This window comes from Coptis chinensis, chromosome 3, assembly GCF_015680905.1.
Source record: "Coptis chinensis isolate HL-2020 chromosome 3, ASM1568090v1, whole genome shotgun sequence".
NCBI classification, from domain to species: Eukaryota; Viridiplantae; Streptophyta; class Magnoliopsida; order Ranunculales; family Ranunculaceae; genus Coptis; species Coptis chinensis.
The window spans coordinates 11,253,942-11,260,620 of record NC_141458.1 but is presented as its reverse complement, the minus strand read 5'-3'; positions in this window follow the sequence as shown (position 1 = coordinate 11,260,620).

Below are 6,679 nucleotides of genomic sequence, written 5' to 3'. Positions count from 1 at the left end.
ACGATAGTTTTACCCACGAATAAGTAACGAGACTCAAATGCAAGTAAAACTAAAGCAATTTTCGTGCCAAGGGTTTATCAAAGATTTATCTACTCTCGAATGTTATCACAATAGAGTTGGAGTAGAAGATTCATTCTACTCCTAGTTCTTTAGAATTCGCGTTTCCTAAGATTATCAATTTATCCAAAGTTAATGAGAGTTTTACGAAAGTTATATTACGATGGAAATTTAACTAACAAGATATGATTTTATACGACTACGGAATACTAAATTGATACTATGATAAGGAATTAGGGGGGATTGATTCCACCTTAACTCAACTTAATCCATTAACAAATAAATGTCGCAATCCAAATCGAAATACTTTTGCATAACAAATTGGTAATTCTAATCCCTAATTATTCATGGCAATCTCTACCAAATAATAACTAGCATGTGAAGCAATCAAACCCATTCTCATGGTGAACTAATTACTTTCTAGAATTGAATAGATTATCATGGCGATTTCTAAGTTAATAAAAATCAAGCTTCATCAAGGCTTCTTCAACCCCCTCTAATAGAGGTTTAGCCTAGAATCATTAATATATAAATTTAAGCAAGACGTGATATAAAGATTATAACTTTGCTTATTTCAACTCGAATGGAAATCTAAATTTGCTAGATTTAATTGAAACTACTAATGATAAATAACTAAATCTATGAATTGAAACTACAATGATTTAATGAAAATGAAACTAGATTATCAATAACTAATTAACTTTATTGATCTAATGAATAGCAATAACAATAATTCAATAACTAAATTTAAAACAAGATAAAAAAACTAATTAATTAAATGGAGCCAAAATCTAGATCTAAACTATTCTCTAATGGTTACTTGCTACCTCCAGCTAATAATGCTTAAGAGTTAAGTCTTGTGTGTTCAAATGGAGGAGACCAGATCCACATTTTCTGCATGGGATGAGAAGCCATGTTTTAGGCCGGAAAATCGAGCCCAAAACCCAATCTCTTCAGTCCACAGAGCCCTTTTCAGTTAGATTTGACTTCAGTAGACTTTTCATCCACTTTTGCTCCTCTTATTGGGTTAAGGCTTGGACCATTGGAAATCTCTTTCCGAGCTGGTCGTTTTGACATAAGGTAGGCCCAATTCCGAGGTCTGAGTCCAAAGATACGATCTTCGGAAGTTCTGCTAACTTTTGTGCTCTGTTTCTGCCCGCGTTGAGTTTGACTTTTCAGCTTTGACCGGGCTTTAAAAAGGTTTTTTCTCCTTGAATCTTGGCCTTTAATCACAGAACTTCTTAGCAACTAACCCTTGCTCCTTTATCTCGCCAAAGTGGCACATTTTTGTACATAATTGACTTCAATGTCTGAAATACATAAAAGCACGTAATCAGCATTAACTCTTATTTATTACTCGCATAATTGGTCTAAAAGTATTATTGTTAAGGGGTTAAAACTACAGTTTTAGGCTCTTATCAACGTCCAAGAGAATAAGGAAACTAGTACTTGTTCTGTAGGAAAAGACTGTACTCGTCTAACAAAATAGATATGTGAGATAGTGGAAGTAGATTAGTTATGGACATATGGTGGGCTCACTAACCAAACAGGGTGGGATATGCTTATAGTTATGGTGGCTGTAGTAGCCATATGCTTGACCAGTGAGATCACATGTATAAGAGGCCCAAAGCATAACAATTGCATGCGATAAGAGCACAAGAACTTAACTAAAAAGGGGTAGAGAGAGACAAGTAGGTAATTTTGGACCATGAGATGGAAAAGAAAGATCAAGGGCTAGGAGAAGACTTAAGGAAAGGTATAAAACCTATAAGAAATAGGGTTTAGAGAGAAAAAAGAGGCATCTAGAGGAGGAGGCAGCTCATAAGAGAGTGAGGAGAAAATAGTGAATTACGATGGCTTGATCTCGAAATGGGTATGTAGGCAACCTAAAATGTTGGTACAACTGATAAAAAAGAGAGCTATAATGCTAGTAAGGTTAGTGGTTATGAACCGTGGCCTCACTGACAACTCAATGACTGCCTCCATGGGTTGTGAAGAGTGGCAAGGAAGAAAGGGCCGAAGCACGACAGATGCTCTACAATATCCTCTTTTTTGATAAAAGGAAGCTGAAGTTGAGTCATATACTCATATTAATATCAGAGAGATTTCATCTCTGCAAGCCACTCTGCCATGACTCTAATTACATGATCGATTGATCAGTATCCCTCAGTGAGTGACCATGTTGCAATAATTTAACAAAATGCCGTATATACATGTAGTTCATTTGATTCTTTTCTCAAAAATAAAAAATCCCTTTTCAAGTAAGAATTACTTTAGAAAGATTTTGTTTTTAGTGAAAATAAAAATTGTGAAAGAAACTTGCTTCATGTGTTAATTTTAACATTAATTGGTGTCTATCTGGCTAACTAGTAACCTTTAGCAAAAGCTCAACCTGTTGAATAGATCTCTCAATATATAATTGACATGCCTGAAAGTTCATAATTATTTATCCAAACCAATGCCGTCTAAACCAATCTTTCCCTTAAAGAATGAAGATATATAAGAAATGAAAATATATAGAGTTTATTAATGGTGCTTTGCAAACTGTAACAGCTAGGTTAAAAATAACTCTTAGAAACTGCAGTTGTAGTCCCATACTTGTCTTTGAGCAAAATTCTCAATTGGTTATGGAGTTTAGATATTTATCTGGAGTTTAGATATTTCTTCATTATTAAAAAGACAAATCACTATAAATGCCAAAATAAATAAAAATGTAAATAGGTAAATAGTTACTACACCATAATAGGATATTTGTAACACATGCTTTTTTTTATTTGCAATGGTTATTTGCCGTTAGTAAGTTTCCAACGTTAAATAAGCGTTGGCAATGTTGTAAAGCGTTGCTTTATTTGGGTGAATTTCCGGAATTAATTGCTAACGCTTAAAAAGCGTTGGAAAAATGTTACAAATTAAAAACTTGAAAATTTCACGAAATAGGGAAACGAAAAAAATCGAAATATAAAACATAATTTTCTTTCTCTCCTCTCTCTCTCTCTCTCACCGCCGCATTTCAAGATCCCTAAAATCTTCTACTCCTCAAAACTAATTTTCGCACTCCTCAAGATTTAGACCACTATTGCCTCAGGAGACGATAACGGCTGCATCAAGGTGTTGTTATCGATCTACTGAAACCAATGGCTTGAAGGCGTGCTTGTATTGATCGATCTACTGAAACCAACGACTTCAAGGTAAATATTTTTCTATTTATGTTTAGGGTTTATTTGTAGTGTAAATGGTTTTGTATGTACATATATATTTTGGTCTATTTATGTTTCGGATTGGAAAATTTGGTGTTAATTTGTTTTGGAAAAATATTCACCATTGGGTATGAAACTTGTGCATACCAAATAATCAACGGATCCCGGGCTACCCCTCCATGGCTCCATGTGATGAATAGCAGTGAGTGTATTATATCTTCTAGATATTTTCTTCTCTATAGGTTTTGTATTTTCCTCTTCAATGTCATATTTTCTGCTAGCTCATTTTATTTCGAACAAGCCTACTGATATATTCTTAAAGATTTGTTTTCATCTGTCATTTACTCATTTTTTGCCTTTTTCTATTATTTCAATTATCAAGTTAGCTTATTGTAGTGAGTATCTCTGAAGAAGCTCAGGTTTACCCTTATTTCATCCCTTCAGTAGTTTGTACTTTATAGTCAAGGCGTCATATATCTGATAGTCTCTGCTTTACTAATGGTTTTGCGCAGGGGATGGATGGGTCTCTCATTTGCCCTACTGATTTTTTTTTATTGCAATTTTTATGCTGCTTAATCGATGGTTTAACAAAGGAAGACCTATATATGAGCTCAAGGTAATGGCCTCCAAAGAATGAACACAATGGAACGACTTTTGAAACTTCGAATCGATTTCACAACTTGAAGAGCTTGTGCGGGATGGGAATGTGGTGCTCCTTAAGTTGCGAGCCTTATCCTTGTCGGGTTTTCCCTAAGGTCTTGCCTTCTTTTTTTTACATATCTAGCATATGTAGTTTCCTACTTTATGTTATCCTTGCCATCAATCATTGGTTGTTGCTTTGCTTACACATACTCTAAATAACTTGACCAACTAGCTGGAATTACTATTTCGTGGAAGCAGAGGCGGTTCGCGGTTTGTGGAGTGTCCAAATGATATTAGTGGCATAATTGATGCAAAGAAAGTTCACTGATATCGCATTGCTACTTATCGATGGAAGTTACGGATTTGAAATGGTTAGTCATAGTTTGTGTATCATTTTGTGCCTTAAGATGTCATCATCTATCTTTAGTGATCCAAGAGAAGACCATTTTTTTCACCTTGACACTTGTTTCATGTATAGTAGTTTTCATTCTCCTACACTACATTGGCTTTTATAGCTCTTGAGCCTTAAGCGGTTACATTGAAGTATACATAATCGCCTTGTGTTTTTACATATCCGGGTCTAAAATTAATAAAATAGATTATCTTTAGTGGTAGTGGATGTTATGGGGGATGTGACTCAGTACAAACTAGATTATTAACATGCTTTGTGGTTTTAAAAATTTTGTTTCCTTGTAATTGTCGATCTAGGGTGGGTCTGTATATAAGTTTGATTGTAATGACTAATGAGTTGAATTCTAAGTAACATTGACGACTATCGGGTATCGGTGTTTAACACGGATACGGAAGATCCAGCATGGTGACCTATATGAAGTAGCACACTGATAGGAAATTAGTCGGTCTATTTAATTAGACTAATCTAACCCTAGTTAAACCACAAGCGCACAGCTATCGTTGAAAATAGTTGCGACGGCAAACGGGTCGATCCCACCAGTGGATTGCTAATTACGACAAACGAGTATTAAAATTATACTTAACTAATTCAGACAATATTCTTTTTATGGAAATTGAATTAACTACTCACTAAACTATTTAAACTATGAAAACTATAAACTAAATAATTAGGTTTTATCAAATGGGAAGAGAATTCTAGGACTATTGAATCCACTGTAGACTTCTGTTTATATTTCTAAGAGTAATTCTAATGTTTCAGATTTAATACGAGTAGCACGAGGGAAAGGTAACCCTTACTTTCTCGATGATATGATCGTGATAATCTTAACTAAACATGTATCTTCTAAAGTTTCGGCACTACAGATCAAACTCAAAAGATTACTCGTCTTTTATCTAAGACGAATAATATCTAAATTTGACGTCAATAAATAAAACAGCTTAACTAATAGCAACGAATATCGAACTATAAAGCATCGTGACATACTATATGAAAGATATAAGCTAGCTATCAATACATGAAACTAGAAGAATATAGCAATTTAAACTAACTGGAAATTATCGAAATTAATCCCAAAAAAATACAAACATTAGCCTAAGGTTTCATCTGCCCTAGACTTGGAGTTTAGCTATACATAACAATGAACAGAAAAATGAAATTAATAGAAGAATTAATCATTGCAAAAACCGTAGTCTCGCGTTGAAGTCTTCTCCTCCAATTCGTTCTGTCCCCAAGCTTTAATCCGCGTATTAACTCGAACTCCACTTTTCTGTCTCTCATGTTCTCTGTTTCGGTCTTCTGGAGAGATCCCCCCTCCCTTTGGTTCTTACTGGTATATATAGAGGTTTTGTTAGGGCATTGGGTAGTATTTGATTAGAATTAGAACTATCTAATTCGGTGACCAGCTAGTTGGTTTCGATCAATTTGATTGGAATGAGGACTGTCGGGCTTTTGTTCTCTGTTGGGTTTTAGAGCAATCGAGAATAGAGAGTGTTGATCAAGTGAAAATGGATGTATGGAAGAATGGTAGGATGTGTAGTGCTCGATTGGTTCGGGGGTTCGATCGCAAAAATTTGAGGGATGGGTTTTCTGTTCCGGTTCGTGAGTGAGAGACGAAGGAAGGAAACTAAGGGTTGTTATGGTGCTTCTCGGATGGACAGGAAATGGTGTGGCTATTTGTTAGTGGGTACCAGATTTGATATTAGTTGGGTGCACATGCGCTTCTATTAATTGATCTTTAGTTCTTGGGCCAACTTAACTTGGGCCCATGTATTCTACAATCCACGCCTCACCTGTTGGCTCATATTGGATCAAACAGACCCAAGCTTTCGGTCATGAACAATCACATGGATTGGAAGCTTCCACCTTGGTCATGTGCCCACTTAAGTTTTGTCTTTATGTGCATTCTGGAATATTCATAGTTATAGCCTTGCTTCCCTGTTATTGATCAGATGCTAATCTAAGGTACCAAGTCCAAATTCTCATTAGCAAACAACAAGGCCAAATCCAATGCACGCAAATAATATCTTGACCAACATTGGATACCTCCACTGAACTAGATCAACGTACACACACTAATATCTTCGAATCTCGACATTTTCACCACTTTTAATCAAGTTAACTCCAATCCTACAAAATCACTAAAAACACACTAACTAAATCAAACAAATAAAATAAATAGACTAACTAATATAAAATTGAGCATAAATATATAACATTTATACGCTTATCACACACCAGGATAGCTAAATCAATCAATCATAAAAAGAAAATAAAGATATTACTATTCTATAGTTACACAACTATTGCTGAGTTTCTAATCAAAGTTGCATTCATTGAGGTAAACCATTTGCACTTTCTCTTTATAGCAAGC